Source organism: Anas platyrhynchos, chromosome 13 (assembly GCF_047663525.1).
Source record: "Anas platyrhynchos isolate ZD024472 breed Pekin duck chromosome 13, IASCAAS_PekinDuck_T2T, whole genome shotgun sequence".
In the NCBI taxonomy this organism is placed as follows: Eukaryota; Metazoa; Chordata; class Aves; order Anseriformes; family Anatidae; genus Anas; species Anas platyrhynchos.
In genome coordinates, this window is record NC_092599.1 from 511,523 (window position 1) to 529,585 (window position 18,063).

The following is an 18,063-nucleotide window of genomic DNA, read 5'->3' on the forward strand; positions in this document are numbered from 1 at the left end:
CACTGGCCTAATTTGCATGTTTCCATGGGTGCTAAAGGAGGGGATCAAGAAAAAAGAGGGAGGGTGTAAAAAGTGTGCTGAGCTCTGAGAGCTTCAAATTTGAGCAAGGTCTCCATAAATCCGGTTATCAAACTTCATCCCATGTGCAGCCATACACCACCTGGCCCTGGTGAGAATAAATTGGCTGTTTGGTGTGGAGGAGAAGGAGGAACATCACTGCATTATTTTCATCCCTTTTGTTCCGGTCCCCTGATACTCCCACAGCCTGGGGCAGCCCCTGGACGGGGGTCACTGCTGTTCCCACAGGTATCTGACCAGTCTGTACCATGTGCATGTCACAGGGTTTGTTTGCTCTCCTGACCTGCAGTGCTGTAAGCCTCAGCTGGACGGTGGGCACAATTCGATGAAATGACTTGCCCGAGAGCTGTCTTTGAAGAAGGAGCTGGTCCTGTCTGTAACGCAGATTGCCCCAGCGGAGATGGCCCTGCTGCTGGCTCTCACATCTTCGGCCTTCTTCCTTACTGGGCTTGCAGGATCAGCTCAGTGCTGGGCTGCACATGCAAAGGAGGGTGCATTTCTAGCCACCTGCATTTCTCACGTGGAGCTTGTCATGGAGCAGGTCCTGGCCCCAGCTCAGCTTTGAAGAGGAAAAATTCAGCTGGTAGGACTGCAGTCACTAACCAGCAACCCATTCCCTCTTGTGCTGAGTAAAGGTCAGAGAGCGTTATGGTGTTGGTTGGACCACCACTGTGAGTATAAATATTTTGTCTACCAAGTTTTGCAGACTTTTTCAATTCTTTAGTATTTGTACGAGCTGGGAGTGGGCAGATTTCTCACTGATACAGAGGAAACACTCATTCCTCTTGGTTTTGGTGAGCTGGCCTTGAGAGCAAAGAACCAAGAAGGGAATGGCAAAAACTTTAAGGGAAGGAGATTTTTACGTTTTCACAGAAAGACACAAATGCTGCAAAAGATACAAAAAGATGAAAACGCAAAAACAACTGTTTTCAAGGCAAATTCCAGCAGGTTATGGATGAAGCAAGTGCATGGGCCTGCTTTTGCTAGAACTGACTCAGGATAGGACGTGGGTGTTGCTTGTGAGGTTTAATGTGTCTGCATTCTTTTGAGGGTCACCTGATAGGGGCTGGTTGGGCTGACTGTGGTTGCTGCATGTGGCTCAGGATCAACAAGAGGGCATAAAGACCAAGGGTGGCCTTCTACATCCAAGCCAACAGTTTTAATCCCACCATTTAGAGGATTAGGAGTCATTACTCAGCTTTTGGTTGGTATGTGGGAAGTGGTTTGATAGCTCCACCCAGGTCCCTGGAGACAAACAAGGCTGTAGCAAGGGTACAGCTATGCTGGGTTGCACCATGGAGGTGGAGGAACAGCTGACTTGTCTCACTGGAGTATACACTCCTTCAGGTCAAATGGAAACATGATGTGTTGATTGCCGAAATTTGGGCAAACAAACAGTGCTCTACGACAAGACGTGTCTTCAAGTTGTTCCTTAACAAGCAGAAAGTCCACTTTCTCCTTTAAAGAGTTGGTTAGTGGTTTGTTGGCTTCCATTGAAATCTCCCACACTGACTTCAGAGGTCACCAGAAACGTAAGGAAGTGGGTTCTCTGCTGCCTGAGCTAGTATGCAGTGGAACACCCCTGGTCAAACCAGCTTTCTTGAGGTGTTACGTCCTTAACAAGATTCCCTTTGACCTTAGGAATAAGAGTCCACGTGCTCTGCCTTTCACACCTTGTACCAGGCCTGTGCCAAAGGGGCAAAACAGGTTATGCTGAAGCAGAATAGGAGACGCTGCCTGAGGAGCAAAGCAAGAAGAGGACGGAAAGCTCTGGTGGTTTTCAGCCTCCCTCCCCATCGCAGGTTTCCCTGTAGAGTTACCTGCGTGCAGCTGATGTTCAACTTGCTTTGCTACACACACTAAAGCACTTAACCCTTAAAGGGTTAAATATCAGTATCTGCAGTGACAACTTCAAGGACATCCCTGTCTCCAACTTCATTGTTTAGGGAATTCTGATGCCTAACGCTACCCCTGATGAGGGAGTAGGAGCTCAGTGAAGCAGCTGAGTGCGATGCAGACACCGCAGTGGCTCTCCACATGCTCGCTCAGCACCCCATTGCCAGCAGGTTCGGGCACTGCTGCCGCGCCTGCACCTCCCCTGCGCGTTTCTCCAGCTCCTGGATGTGAATGCAAGCTCCGGGTCAGCACAGCTCCCCTCCAGGCTTGCATTTAAGTGCCATAGCAGCCAGCTGAGCGGGCTGTGGGTGAGATCGGAGGGAGCGAGAGCTCTCTGTTTGCTCAGGGAGGGGGCCGGGCAGCAGGAAGCACGGTCATCCGCCCTCGGGCACACCCTGAGAGCTGAGTGGGCATTTTGGAAACGGACATCCTGCTGCCTGGGGGATCACGAGGCACGGCGGGGCTCATAGGAGGGCACGGCTCGCCATGGAAACGTCTTCAAGGGAACAGCAGCCCCGGGTGCTGCTGGCCGGAGGGGCGGCGCGGTGCGGGGTGCGATGCAGGTGCTCCTGCAGGCCTCCCAGGGGCTGCCGTTACGTTGCTTCCCAGAACGTGCTCTTGACGGACCTTTTTGCTTCTCGCGAATAAGCAGGCAGCGGGCAGGCGGTGACGGGGCCCGGGCGCAGCGCCCCGTGCAGGGACACCGCGGCCGTGCCCCCGGGACGGGCCCGACCCCCGCCCTCTCCCCGGTGCACGGGTGCCCGAGCAGGGGGCGGGTTACGGGGTTACGGACCGCTCTCAGCTCCAGCGCTCCACAAAAGATTTGGCTGCCGCGCCTCGAATTCACGTGAACCCGAGGAACTCCCGGCCGAGAAGCCCCCTCGGGGCCCTCCCGCAGGGCCCCCGCCGCCTCCCCCCAGCCGAGGCCGCCGCGGGTGCCCCGAGCAGCGCCCGGCCCGGCCCGGCCCGCGCCGGTCTCTGGCGCCCCCTGGCGGCGGCGGCGGGGAAGCCGCGGGGCCCGGCCCGGACACGGCGCCGCCTCCCGCCGCTGCCGCGCCCCGGGTGCCCGCGGAGGGACGGAGGCGGCGGGAGGCGGCCCGGCCCCGGCCCGGCACTGAGCGGGCACAGACGCACCGTGTATGCGCTGCGGGGCCGGCTCCTGGTTAACGATAAATAGTGAAAGGCGAGCGAACAGCGACGACACGCGGCGGCTCCCCGCGGGCAGGGCGGAGCCGTGGGCGCGCTGTCAAGGCCCCGGCTCCCGGTGCCGCGGGGGGATCGCGGCGGCAGCGGGGCCGGCAGGGTCCGGCCGCCTCCAGCTGCTCCCTCCAGAAAAACGCCGCGCACCTCGCCCCAGCCTCTGGTCACCGCCAAGCGCTCAGTGCCGATAATTCGGGCACAGGGCGCAGGAGGGGCCCCGCGCCGTGCGGGAACGGGGCCTGCCCCGGGCCGCGGGCTGTGAGCCGGACGGGCTGCCCCGGGCAGGGCGCTGGCAGCACGCGGCCGCCACCGGGCTGCCCCAAAGGTTCCCCCCTCTCCCTGTCGCCAAGAGCAGATCTGGAGACCTGGGCTCCGCTCTCCCAAAAACCCTTCTGACGTGTCCTGGCACATCAGGAGCTCCCAGGAGCTGCCACCGAGCCCCTCGCAGCGTTTCACTAACTCGGGAACTGAGCGCACGGGGGTGTCCCGGCTGCTCTCGGGGTGTCCCAGCCCCCCAGGTGGGGCCCTGCAGGGACAGCCCAGCCCCGCGGCCGCCACCCAGCACGCCTGCGAGCAGAGGCCTTAGGCCGAGACTCGGTGCCTCTGGGCCTGTGGCTCGGGACCGGGGGGGGGTACAGGCACGGCCAGGTGCCCCACTGCTCCTGGGGGTGCTCACAGGGCGGCCCGGAGCCAGCTGGTGTGGCGAGCTGCTGCCCAGGGACAGCCTGCTTTTCCTTCCCACCATGCCGACTGATACGCACAAAATGTGTGAAAAAGAGAGGGAAAGGTGAACTTGCCCAGTCTCCACAATTGGTATGGAAACATAGGCAAGGCACAATTTGTAGGTAGCGATAACAGCTCCTGTAGGGCTCACCTAAACACGTTTTGCACATGGACTTAGCACCCTGGCCCACAGCAGTACTGTAGGTCCCGCTGAGCAGACACGGTTTTGCTCCGGGAGGCTGAGGTCAGGCGCGGGACCCCAGCCAGGGTCTTCACCCTGTGGGCGTGGGCCTTGAGCGGGGAGCAGGGGCAGAGCAGAGCCAAGTGGCTTTCTCTTGCCACACTTCCCATTTCCGCCATTTGTGGCCATCTCTGTAGTCCAAAGCCAGATCACAGCTTTTAAAGGTGCTGTTTTTGCTTCTCCATCAGCACACTCCAGCTCTGACTCACTTCCTTTCCCACTGCTGATCTATCTTTGGCCAGTGCTGAAGGAGGTTCCACTGCGAGCAGCCACAGGCGTGCTTTGGTTTGTCTCCTTCAGCAGGAACATGCTGAGTAACTCTGGGTCACACACACCTGTTCAGGATATACCTGTGCTCCTGCAAGCCCTGGTCCCTGCCCCCCCGGCTGCTTAGGAACAAGCCCACGTGAATCAGTGCTGTGTTTGTTTGTTTCCTTTTTATTGTTGGCTTTCAGCTCATGCGCGCTTCCCTGCAATGTTTGATTTTCGTCTGGAGCATCTGGAAACGTTCAGAATTTGGACAATGCAGGTCATTGTCACAACATGTAGGTCATCCGCCCCTGCCCTTTCAAACTAGGAAGCTCTGGGCAGGGTTGATTTTTTTATTTTTATTTTTATTTTTTAACCAGTGAAGCCTCTAACGTGCTCAGAGCTCTGGCTCAGGATGCATTAATTAATCCTCAGGGCATCCTGCCAAGCAGCCTGGAAAGAGCAGCCCTCCTCCAGCCAGGTAGAGGGAGCCGGAGCCGCGTACACCGGGCCGGCTGCAGCTCCGCGGACCGGGCTCCGGGGTCCTGCGGTGCCGGGCTCCCGACGTGGCTGCTCGGACCCTCCCGCTGCCCGCTGCCCCCTGCCCGCTGCCCGAGGCGCTGCAGGGCCGGCCCCGGGCGCGTCCCCTCTGCCCTGCGAGCTGGGGCAGGGGCGGTTCTTGTCACGCTCGGGAAAAATCAGACGAAGCCTGGTGCTTTTCCACCTTGATTTACTATCAGCTTTGACAAGCTCTGTCTCTTGGCTCCTCCGATACTGCCAGCCTTGTCTAATGCTGTTGATTTGATAATATATCTAATCTGGCTTTCTTGAAAACGGCCAGTATCTTGGAGCTGCTGTTCTACTTGAACCGTCTTCCTTCCTTGTGCTCTTTCTGTCTTTCCCAGCTGGGGCCAATCTGTCCGGGAAATAGTCCAATTTGCTTCCATCTGATGGGAGCGGATCCCAGCTCAGTTCCCTTCATCTACTCCGGAGTCAAAATCAGCCTGGGTCATTATTTTGAAATCATTCATTTTCCTCCTCTGCGTTTTTGCTGCTGCTTTGCTCCCTCTGTGCTGTGTCCTGCAGGGAACAGAGGCAGTGGTGAAAATCTCTCTTCCTCCAGGGTCTGCACCAAGCCACCACTACCCATTCAGTGCAATACAGGTGTGGCAGCCCAGACAGGATAGTCCCGTTTTTAGCCCCCCTTATGGCCTGAGGAGGAGCACCAGTGTCCCATGCAAGCACCAGTGTCCCAGCGCATCATCCCAGCAGCGAGCATGTCGCAGGGCCTTGGTGCCCTCCTGCAGGGCTGCTCCCAGAGGAGGGGTGCCGCAGCCATCGGCCAGGAGCGAAGCTGGCCCTGGCCAGGGCATAAACACCAGGGGCTGGGCTCTGCTGAGCTGGACTTGCCTCAGTCTGGGGGAGAGGGAGAGAAAAGACTGGTGCTTTCTGACACAGGGGGGGCAATCACAGCCAGGCTGTCCTTTGCACTGGAGCGTCCTTGTCTCAGAAGCACCCAGCTCCAAATGTGCACTGGGGATGAGCCCAGACCTTAGGCATAAGCACGGCACTGCAGAGCTGGGGGGTGTTGGTGGGAGCTCGGACATGGATCAGGGCACCTTCACAAGCTGGTCAGGTCGGAGGCTGCAGAGACATCTGTTCATCTGCATCACTGCTCAGGTGATAACCTCACTCCATCAGCACCGTTGGATGGGACAACAGCCCCGAGGAGCATCGTCAGGCAAGACCAAGAGAAGTTACTTGCACCCAGCGCTGAAGCATGGCCACGCTGAGAGGTGTGTGTGGTTCCTTGCAGTGTGTGGCGCCCAGGGCTGTGCTGGGGGCATCCCGTGGAGCTTCAGGTGGGTGAGGTGAGGCGTGTGAGAAGCTCCCACGACACTGCCTCTTTCTGGGGGGGGCCTTTGAGCACTGTAACTGCAGTAGTGCTTGCTGCGTGTGCCTCCCATGCCCTGGGGAGCTGAGGTTGGTAAATCTGGGGCAGTGCTCCCAGAGTGCCTCCAGTCACTGTGAGGTGGCACAGGAGCTCGACTGGCATGGCCCTTGGCTGGCCAATGTGTTTAGGTGGGTGCCTGTGACCGCAGTGGCTGAGCATTGCAGGGAACGGTGTGTCTGTTTGGTTTTAAACTTGTAAGCAGATGAATGCGACCTGTGGTGGACTCCAGCCCTCCTGAAGGAGGGAAAATACAGGGCATAAAGTGGGAAAAGCAGAACATGGTGCACGTGTGTGCTGGCTGAAATAGGGCTGAGCACAGCGTTTCTCTGTGATGCCTGTAGAGGATGTGTGCTAAAAACAGTCACTAAGCTTTTTGTAACTGGGTGGCGAAAAGGGAATTGCTGCTGAATTGTCTAGTTTATGGATCCACTAAGTTAATTAACGGTGATTGATAAGCCTCTGCCAGAATGAACCATGCTGTGGGCTTATCTGTATAATCCCTGTTTGTGTGTCTGAAGACTGATAGAGCCAAAAATCTAGACAAAAAGATAAGGCTGAAGATGTATGGTAATGTTTTGGAAATTTAATTTAGTGTAGAAAATACCCCTTTTAAAGATATGTTATTAACTGCTGTCAAGTGACAGCCGTTTGGCCTTCACGTGCCCTAGATGAATTCAGCGAAGTTGTCTCAGACCCCTTCGGAACGTACCATCCATGCTGCTAACCAGGCTTCTTCCCTGGCATGCTCTGCATGCATGAAATCTGCATGATTGCTTTGTGATGGGGCTTGTCAACAAAGGCTACAGCTGGGTTATGAATCACTTTAATTTGTCATGTGAGCTGGTTTCACACCAATGTCTCTAGAGGGAAAATGCTGGAAGGCTGGGGGAGGGAGAAGAGGGGATGTCAGACACGATCCCCCTGCCCTGGTTCTTGATGGAAATGTTTCTCCATCTCCACCAGCTAATGACTAGTCCTAATTTAATAGAATGAAGTGAAGTGGTCAACGTAAAATGTATGTGTTTTGTTTTCACATCTGAGTCTAACGTAGCCACAAGTCACAGTCTGAAGTGATTGGGGGTGTTATCAGTCACACAATCTGACATTTTGCCAAGAGGTCTCTTTTGTCTCTTCTCTGAAGTGTGAAAATGAGGGATGTTATTTCTTGTGTTCTGTAAGGAAAAATGTGGGTTGCTGAGTCTTAAGAAGCCATTAGATGAAGGAAACAGAAAAAGGAAGAAGACAGGAAAGAAAAAATCATACCAAACAACAACAAAAGAACAACCAGACGCCTTCCTTCTGATAATCACACTGGACCTCTAGGGATGCTTAATGGAAGACATTTTAGGAAGCACCTGAAAAATTGCCATGGAAGTTTCCCAGCCATCGTATTGTCTACTGCATCCTTTACTGGGACGGTTGCGGAGTGGGGGTGGGGAGAGAGGGAGGACAACAAAGGAAGTAAAATTTTATTGTTTTATTTTGTATTTATTTGTTCAGTTGTCATTAATAACAAAAATGAAACTACCCACCCCTGACTGAGTTCCCTTGGCACTTAGTTAAAGTATACAATTATGCAAAACAGCCAGACTCCCACTGCACATTATCCCAAGCAGCAAAAACATGAAGCAAACGTAAGCCCTTCCACAGAGACAAATTACTCACCCATCAAAAGAATTACTCACTATGGACAAGTAGACTTTTACAAGGTTGATTTAAGTGTGAAGATGAATGTTACAGCTGGTGAGAATTCATTAGTCAATGAATGTGCAGCAAAGGGAAAAAAGAGATGAGGAGACTGGATTTGTTTTTTTCTGAGGGGAAGAGGTCTTAGTGTGCTGCTCAAAATGAAGCATCTTCCTTTCCCAAATCAGGGAGATAAGTGATCGTGTGTCAAACTTCTAAGCTCTTAATTATCCCTAATAAAACAAAAATACTTTCCTGAAGTATATTTGCATCAGTAGATACCTTGCAATCAAGACTTTGCTCCCTAAGAAAGAGGCAATGAGTGCACAAACCCCTTTTTCGAATGCCCTCAACATGTTTCCTTTTCATTCCTGATACATACAGAGCCAGGGATCTGTATGGCCACCTTGTGATCTGGCTGTTTTGTGGCTCTCTTGGCAATTGCCCGTGTTAGGGCTGATTAACATGCGATTGCAAACCATCCTCTTCTGGTCCTGAGCAGCCAGTACAACCCCGCAGCTCTTCCCAACAAATTAGGAATCTGGCCTTGCAACGAGCAGCTCCCCACAGCAGCCGTACTGCAATCCTGGTAAACAACATATGTGAGGATGAGCTGGTGAAGCTGCTGTAAAGGCGTTTGATGCTTTTGCATTCCTGTTCCTGCACCGCACGCAGACCTGCTGTCACAGCAAGCAGAGCCCACCTGTTGGCAGCGTGAAAGCAGAGGCTAAAATTCAGCATCTGTGCATGTGTGATGACTGTGGAGTATCCCAGTCCCTCTGGATGAGGGTCATCAGACCCCACAACAGCAGAGCACACCTGGGCAGCCAGAGTACCTTGAGCTGAAGCCAGCTGTGTGCACAGTGGGCAATGTGCCGTGTCTGTCTGCACCTCTGCTGGGCATTGTGCAGGTCTGTGGCTGCTCCAGGACAGCTTCCCTGGCTACCTGGCGTTTCCTAGGTCTGCTCATGCTGCAGTAGCTTCCTGGGGTGCTTCCCTCTGCTGTCTGAGTCCACAGAGGTTGAGCACATGAGCAGAGGGAAGAGCTGGCCCCCTCGGAGCAAGCAGACCTTGGCTCTTTTTGTCTGATTTGGCAGCAAGGAGCTCTAGCCAGTTGTTGTGATTAGGTCCCCATGCAAAGCGGATGCAAAGTTTTGTGCAACAAGTGAAGTGGCACAAGTGAACTGATACAGCTTCTCTTGCTCTCTTTCCCCATCTATTGTGTAGGATCAGAGCTATTAGATCTGAAGCTAATTAAGTGTGAGACCCCAGCACGGGAACAAAAGTATTGGCCACTGGTTCCTTTAATGATTGTCTGGGAGCTGGAGTGTGATGTTCCTTTGGCACAGGGGCCACAGACAGTCTCTTGTCTTTTTTACTTCCCCTTCCCCCAGCTTTCTGTGTAGAAAGAAGGAAAGAAAAACAGGTTTGCTAATAGTGCCAATCTGGAGGCAAGAGGTACATTTACATTCAAAACCTGGCATGAATGTCCAGCTGGAGGAGTTTCTAAGCAAGGCAAAAGCTAGCAAATGAAAGAAGTTGGGCAATTACGCTCATTTGTCTGCCTTGTTTTCATTGAAATAATTCAGGCAAGGCCAACTGTGTTACTCAGATTCTCTAAGGTATAATTTAGGCATGAGTTGTTTACAATCAACTCTCATTTGCATCAACTGGGAGGAAAACATGGGTTCTGTTGGATATTTCAACCGGCGAGTTAATTACTAGTTTAACCACTAATATTTATTCAACCTTCTGCATCAGAGCACCCACCAGGCCAGATCCTGCCACTCTTGCTGCAGTGCTTACTCTGCAGGTCTCATGCGAGAGGGAGAGGAGCGCAGTACAGTTTTGCTGAGTGGGGACTGGTGCCACAGATGGGTTAACTGAAAGCCCTAGAAACACTGGATCTGCTGGGAACAACGTGCACTTCCTTTCTGCAGTCCCAGGAATGACCTTAAACAAAGATATTGTTTGCTGTGGGCCGCGCTCTGTCGTCCCTGCTAGCCGTGGTTATCGAACAGCTTAGCAAACGGCTCGATGAAAACAGGGCTGCTCGTGGGATAGGAAACCTCAGCGTGCGCAGCAGCTCAGGGACCGGTCCCCAGGCTCCTACTTTTGTGAGTGCTGCTCAGAGGAGGCTAAACACTGCTCAACAAGGCTGAAATGAACAGGGCAATTGACTGATGGCTTTGATTGAAACCAGAAGTAAGTTTTGCTGTTTTCTTTTTAAACACGGGTTTAAATAGACATCACTTAGAAGAGTAATATCGATCAGAAGATAAACCCTGTGCATGAGAGGACCCTGAAGGTGAAAAGTACCATTAAGGAGGTTAAAAGAATCTGCCCTGTATGACAAGCTGCTCTCTGTGTGACAGGACAGAAAGCACCGGGAGGGAGATAAGAAGATTACGAGGTCAGATTCCAGGTTACGGAAACCTCGGTGGCTTGCTCTGTCCTGGGCACCTCTGCATGGGCTGCAGGCAAGAGCCTAATGTGTGCCAGCTGTAGAGGGTTTGGTGCTGCTCATGTCTCTCCTCTGGGAACTGGCCCAAACCCATCGGCTAATTCTTGCACACCAGCAGCTCTTGGGGTAGGAGAAAATTTGGCGTTTGTAGCTGCCTGGCCTGAAGGAGCCTGACAGAGAGGGAGGGGAAAAGCCCAGTATTTCATGACAGGTCCTCTGAGTCATCTAGCGAAACACATTTTCCTGCCATAACCCCAGCAGACCCGGGGTCGACTCTCCTGCCGGCTGAGGCTCAGGGCTGGGGGCTTGCCCCGGGTCGGTGCTGCGAGGCAGGCGGCAGGAGCTGCGGGTCTGCAGCTCCAGCTCCAGGAGGACCCAGAAGCTGCCAGAGCCGGAACCTGGCCCGACAACATCAGTAAAACGGGTTTATGCCAGTCCTGCAGAAGAAACCCTGCTGCCACCCACCCCTGGGCTGCCACCTTCAGCACAGAGCCAGCACCTGCAGCTTGTTAGCCCTCATTATTATTAAAGCTTGTTTTTCCTGTCCCCAGGTGAACACCACGAGGCATAGGGCTGATGCCCTTTTCCCAGCCTTTCCAGGGAGAAGGAGGCCCCAGTTCAATGAAGTGGTTGCTCTACTCTGTTATAACATGTCCCTTGTGTTAAGCTCGGGTAGGGTGACGTTGTTGGTTTGACTCATTCTGTCCTGCTGGGGGTAGAAGACCCCCTAGAAGGGGGAGTTCTCCTGTGGGGGGAGTTCTCCTGTGACATCCACAACCCCTGAAATACACTGCATGCCCATGTACAATGAGACGTGGATGTGAAAATAGCAAAAAGACCACTGCTTAGGAAGATGGAACAGCTGATACTCAGGGGTCAGACGTACAGTCTTTATGGTGTTTACATTTTAAATCAGTGAGTTCTGAAAGGTCGTTTTAATTATTTAGGCTGTTTGTTTGTCTCTTCTTTCTCACTTTCCCCAGCTGTACCAGCACGTTGCCCCTTCTTTTTGCTTTACCAGTCTTGCTGCTCAGTTTCAGGGTCACAACTGCTTGTGAGTGTAGAGCAAAGAGTGTCTTTCTACCAGGCTACCCTCATAATCCAAAGAAAAAGCTGTTTTCTCTAGTTTAAAGAGTCACGTGAATGTTTCCATTAGTATGCAGTTTTTAAACATTGTTTGTTTTACAATATTGATTTTGTGGTGAGTTCAGGCGCAAATACATTCACATGCATGCAAGCATGCTTATTCTACATAGCATATTGGCAGCCTAACCTGCCTGCTAGCTCTCTTTGCTAGTGCTCTTCTGCAACAAAATCCAGAATGCTACAAGCAGTCCAACATAGGACTTGCTGGCGTTTTAAATGTGTATGTGCTTATGTGTTTTTTGTTTTTTGTTTTTTTTTTTTTCCTTGGGGGGGATGGGGGGGTGTGTATATATACATGTGTGTGAGAGACTTAAATTCTGGCTTATCTTTAAGATTAATGGATGTGTTGACTGCACATAAGAAATGTGTAAACCTCTAAGACTGTTGAGGTCACTACAGAAATGTCAAGAACGAAATCACACTGTTTACAATATGTCCAAAAATATACAATACCAGACGACACCCCACAAGCGACATTATACTGAAAGACAGCTATTAGAGCCAATGTAAAACATATGCTGTTGGACTCCACACATCAAAGATTTATCTACGAATTGCAGATAGCAGGCCACTGTAAGATATAGGTATGAAAGTATTTTAGGTTCCCTAGTAAAAAAGTAGTGGATGGGCACATTTGTAACTGACACCTACTAATTACTGGTAAGATACTGCAAGAAGCTGACCCCGCGTCTCCATTCAAATGCCAGGGCACAGTGCAAGAACTGCAGGACCTGATCGTCCCATGTGGAGAACAATGAGGTTGAGGAGGACTTTATCGTAACAGCCAGGTGTTACCTTGCCCTTATTAGAAGTGGCACAGGCATGTTCTGGGCAGAATTTGTGTCCAGGTGAGGGTGCGGGGTAGGGCATGGGTCTTGCAGCAGGCGGGTTGGCTGGAGGGGGGCTCTTGGTTGGAATTCAGGGTGGGATGGCCCTGGGGTGGAGGTCAGGGTGCTGGAGGATGGGATGGTAATGTTGTGAGGCCCCCCGGCAGGGTCAGGGTTAGAGATGCTGATATGCTCAGTTTATTGCTGTGAATGGTAATTACTGCCACGGTAAGTCATTGAGATGATGCTGTCAAGGGCTATCTTAACAGGGCCTGTGGCTGGGACTGGCTGAGATGGGGAGGCTGGGGTTAACAGCAGCTGGGGACTGGGCTAGCAGAGACCCTGAGCCAGCGTTACAGCTGGATACAGAAGCTATGGGACCCTGCGCTGGGCTGGGTTTGGCAAGGGCTGGATGCCTGACCTAGAGCTAAAGCATTGACAAGTGACTTGAAGCTGGAGCTGACCTTGGCAGGAGCCCAAGAATTTGCACAGGCCCTGGGTCCAGCGTCGTCTGCTGGGCTGGGTTCAGGGCAGGTGACGGCCGTGGCCTCCAGGCTGGCACCAGCACAGGGCCTGTCGCAGGGCTGGGGTGCCACCAGGGACACACACAGGTTTGCTGGTGGCAGGGCCTGCTAGGCTGAGGATGTTCCTGGAGCTGTTCTGGGGGTCTGCTCTGTGCAGCAGAGTGCTTAGAGCTGGACACACCAAATAGAGAGTTGACTCAGAACTTGTGAGGTTTTAATCAAAATGCTTAGGTTTGTTTTAAGGTGTGCAAAGCAAACAATAATTATAAAGTTAACCACATTTCCCTTTCACTTAAAAGCACTTAATGAACATCAGTGCTGAAGCCTCAACAAGTCCTGCAAACATGGAAGAGAATAGAGTCAAAACTACTGAGGTAAGTCAAATCGCTCTGAATTAACAAGGGCAGTGTGGACTGTAATAATGTATTTACAGCCTGGTGATTATTCCATGAGAAAGAAGGGAAGGGTTTAAATCCTTGTTTAGTTTAAGCTGCATTTTAGTGCAGCCGGCCCTTCAGTAGTACACAGTTAAAAATGTAGTCTGTCAAATCCCACTGACATGTTTTGGCAATAGATATTTCCTCTAATTGAAAGCAATTGTTGTGCTGTAAGCTTTCCTCCTTTCCCATTTGTTTTGGTTAACGGGTAGTAGTGGCCCGTCTACTTAAGCACGTATTGAGCAACTGCTCACTGGAAAGTTAGCATATTGCGAAGAGTGTGGCACGATCCTGCCTGACTTCATAAGGAAAAACTTCCTCCGGGCTTTGGCGGGGGACATTGAACAAAGCTGGTGGGATCGGCCCCGCTGGCTGCCGTTGCAGGGCCTTGCCGCGTGGGTCAGCTAGGGGCTTCGTGTGCGAATGCCGGGGTAAGAAGCAGGCTCGCTTCCAAGGCAGCCATGCTTTGTTTTGAACAATCAGCCCGGCCCCCGCTGCGAATCCCACGAGGGGATGCTCTGCTTTATGTTGCGCTCGCTTCCTTTGCTGGGAGCCAAATGCTGCATCCCACGCTGCTGGAACTCAGTCAGAAGCAGCGGGACCAGAGCCGGGGCCTGACGTGGACGGGATGCGGCCGTCCCTGCGTCAGGCACTGCCATGGCTCCAGCGGCAACACGAGCCCGTGAGCGGGCCGGGCCCCTGCCCCAGGCACGTCGCTGCCCGAGCAGCACCGGGGGCTGCTCCCTGCCCCCCCTGCACTGCCGCTGGCCCCGGTACACGCTCAATTTCTCGCAGAGCAGAGCTGGAGACATGTTTGAGCTTACTGGCTGTGCTTCCAGCCCCGATGGTGTGAGACTGGGGGGGCAGTGAGCGCTGAGCCCTTTCTTAACCTCTAGAGAGAAAACCAAAAAGCAGCAGGTCACAAAGTGGACCTGTGGGAAGGTGGGGAGCCTGCTGCTGCTGCTTCCCAGCTGAGGGCCCAGCCTGTAAAACCAAAACTCCTTTCCACCCTCAGCGACGGTGTCAAATCCCAGCACAGCCTACAAAACATACATTTTTTATTGCCTGGTGATAAACCTCCTTGTCTGGAAAATCCTGCCATTATTGTGTGTGTGTGAACTTTCACCAGCACTGAATCCATCATTAACCCAGAAGGAGACCTTTTCATGCTCACAACCTCTGTCTGCACAGCTCCTCTCTGGAGGCGAATCCCTCACGGTGAGCACGTCAGCCGGCTGCACGCTGCAGACAAGGTTATGACTGCATTACATACTCTGCTCTATATTACACTGGGAAAGGTTCATCTTCGAAAACAAAGAGATTTGAGGGGAAAAAAGCATGATTCTTCTCAGAAAGTGCCACATGTCCCCATAAATCCCTCCGCCCTTGCTCAGACCAGGGCTGGAAGCCAGCAACACGGTGGCAGTGGAACCTGCCAGTGCAATTCCTGCAACAGCCATTTGCAGTGAAGCCTGAGCCCACACCACAGCTCGTGCTTAGATTAAAGGACGTTTGGGAAGGGACCTTGCCTTAATCTTTCTGCTAAGCACCTAGCAGAATCCCAGTGTGCTAAATCATTAGTAATAACAGTAATGACAGCCTGGCCTCCTTCCCCATGAGCTGTGCTCACGATACAGATTAGTAACAATAACATAGGGACCCAGTCCACACTCATCCAAAAATATACTGAGAATTGCTAATCAGTCTATTTCCAAGCCCTCTGTTATTTGAGTGCCCTGAAGTGCGTTTGTGAGCACTTTGCTGATGCATCCAGCCTGATGACACCAGGCACTAACAACTAACTGGACAAAGCCGGGTGGCAGGCAGGACTGGACAGCATCAGGTAAGTGCGGTGAGCAGGAGCAGTTCTTGTGCAGGTAATGATTTCTCTGTGTCTGAGCGCATCTCTGCTCACCTTGAGTTCCCCTTGCACTTCCTCAGCACCTGGAGACCTCCTGGCATCCTCCGTCCTGCCTCTGGAACCCTTTCCTCGGAGAGCCACCAGCAGCCTCTCTCAGGATGAGGGCAGTGCGTGAGCTGCCCCCTGCTCTGATCCGCTACAGCTATCCATGGGCCATTTTGCATCATTTTGTGTTTGAGAGGGAAAGAAAGTGGCCAAACGGATTCAAAACAAGTGCTGATGAATGTGAATCTACCCCAAGGTCTCTCAATAACCTGCCCTGCAATCTCATAGAAAATGAACCGAAGACCCCACTTAGAGGCAAGGTGTGAAGGAGATTGACAAACGTGAGACCTGGCTGTCTGGCCCGGAGCAGCCGTGTGTTCTGACGTGACCTGGTGCAGGTGGGTGAGTGCCCAGCAGCAGCTCCTGTGTGACCGAGGCCGAGTGTTGCCTTTCCTCTGCCAGGACGTGAGGAGCCCACCCCGTCTGGGGCTTGTACCCACAGCAGGACTGAGGCTGCTCCACGCAGCCCCGGACGCCTCTGCCCTCCCGTGCAGCCCAGCCCCGAGCACCTGCGGTACCCACGGGGTCCCCGCGCAGAGGCAGAGGTGGCCCCAGGAGCCTGTCCCGTGCACGTCTGCTGAGTCAAACCCCACCATCTCCCATGTGCAAGGGCGAGTTTTCTTCCCAAATCCACAGGGCACTTTATGGTTACCTTGCACACAAACCCCACTAAATAAATAGATGTTTATGCCCCCCTGTATTAAAGTGATTAGGTCCTTTTTTTTTTTTTCTTTGACAGTGTTGAGTCAATATAACCTGAGTAATTGCATGAGTAACTCATGTTTCCCCTAAAGGGAAACTGTTCTCGTGTAAATATATTTATTAATAATTAAAGTGTTTTTGAGTTCTTATGCACACAGCCCCTCTCCCCCACAGAGATATCTGAAAAGCTGTTGTCTTTAAACCTGCACAGAAGTCACACAGGAGAAGGGATTTTGGCAGGGGGGTGAATGCCTATTGCAGGAGGCATGTGGTTTAATTTTGACCTTTCCTTTTTTCTTCCTGAACAAAAAAATAATGGTGAGATCTGTGTATGAGAGATTTAAAAACCTCTACTACTCCATTAGGAGCATTACCCTGAAATACTCACTAGAGCTTCTAACAGCCCAGATAATAGGGGTGGGAAATCATTTCTGGAAAATATTCCCCTCAAAGCATCTTACCAGAGGATTGTTTCCTAACAACAACAATAAAATCTTTGTCAAACAATCCTTCAATACCACAAATATTTTGGCTTTAATTGTATCAGTGTAGCTAACTGCTCACCATAGGAAATGGGAGTCAGAGCTCCTGGGGGATTTTTTTCTTACAAAGCAACTACTGAATACCTTTGGGTAAGTCAAACATTTTTCTATGCTCTTTGGCCTATATATTTTTTTTTTTATTTTTAACTGACTGTAATCTGGAACCTAATTTGATATGCCTTAAACGGCTGATTCCATATGGAAGATGCTCTACTATCAGGATAAGCAGCCATAAGAAATCCTAAAATAGGCAGATTAAGGGTTTGGGATCATGGGGGTTTATTTCCATGCAATTAAAGACACGATCACATTTAAATATTGCTATCTTGTAGTTTAAAAAAAGATCCAACAACTGGGAGTCCCACATTCAGAAACAGCTAATAACTCTACTAATTAAGGATATGATTACCAGAGACAATGAGTTAGATAGCATGAAAGCACAACATTTAATTCAGTGCACATTTTTGGTGGACATGGCGTGGCCAAAGCAGTTGCGTATTAATTAGTGCTCTGAAGAGAGCGAGGAGGACAGGAAGGGGGTGAGGAAAATTGGCAGGTGTAGAAATGAGATTAGACAACAACAGAGGATTTTCCTCTCCAGAACAGAAGTCGTGCAGAATTCTCATCAGCCTCGCTACCATGTTCTGTATAAATGAAAATAAGCACCACGAGAACGGGCAGGGTGGCAAGGCACAGCTTGGGGACAGGAGGGAATACAGCTTTCCAGGGCTCATCTGATTTGCTTTAAATACTGACAGCTATTCGTGGATGGTGAGGTGCTTCTGTACTCAACCCTGTGCAGGGGACACACTCCCCTGTTGCAAGGAGACTTGTGTCATTGTAATGATACACGGCTGTAGCTGCATGGTGAAAGCAAGGCTACAAGCTTCCCCTCTGCTTTCCTCCACACGTGGCTGCTCCGGCTGGGTCTCTGCTCATAGTGGAAACTCAGGATTGAGACGAGGACACTGAGGATAAAGCCACGTGCCTGGCTTTCAGCTCTGCCCTCGCTTTGGCTGCAAGCATCCCCAGGGTGCCAAGGGTCGGGGTACTGCAGCGCCCTGCAGCCCACCCGTGCCCCCTCGGCACCTGCCTGGGGTCTGGGCGGCTCTGCTGAGTGCTGCTCTGGGCAGCTGCTCGGGGCCGCTCCGCTCCCGCTGCGGGGCTGTGAGCCCTGAGCAAACACAGCAGCTGTTGCACAGAGTGCAGCCCGGGCAGGCTCCTGCCGCAGGATCGTTCGTGGCTTTCTCTGTGCTCTTACCTGGCCGCGCTCCTCGGTCCGAGAGCATCCCTCCCCACAACGGGGGGAGCACGCGTGCCCACGGACGTGGGAAGAGCTGCCGGGGATGTGAATTTACACTTTCACCCACCCAGGTAGAGCGTTCCCACGCCGATAAGGAAGGGCGGATCAGAGGCTGCGCTATCTCG

General features: G+C 52.3%; 1 long non-coding RNA gene across 2 annotated transcripts; it reads left to right on the plus strand.

The window, feature by feature from the left end:
• The first annotated feature begins 9,745 nt into the window (after positions 1–9,745).
• Positions 9,746–17,240, plus strand: LOC119718269 (uncharacterized). Of its 2 annotated transcripts, none has more exons than XR_011812613.1 (4): positions 9,746–10,232; positions 11,043–12,485; positions 13,288–13,362; positions 15,367–17,240. It is a non-coding gene; the product is annotated as an uncharacterized lncRNA (long non-coding RNA). The 2 variants fall into 2 exon arrangements; XR_005269125.2 differs by having other exon boundaries at positions 9,749–10,232; positions 12,345–12,485; positions 15,367–17,236.
• The last annotated feature ends 823 nt before the right edge of the window (positions 17,241–18,063 follow it).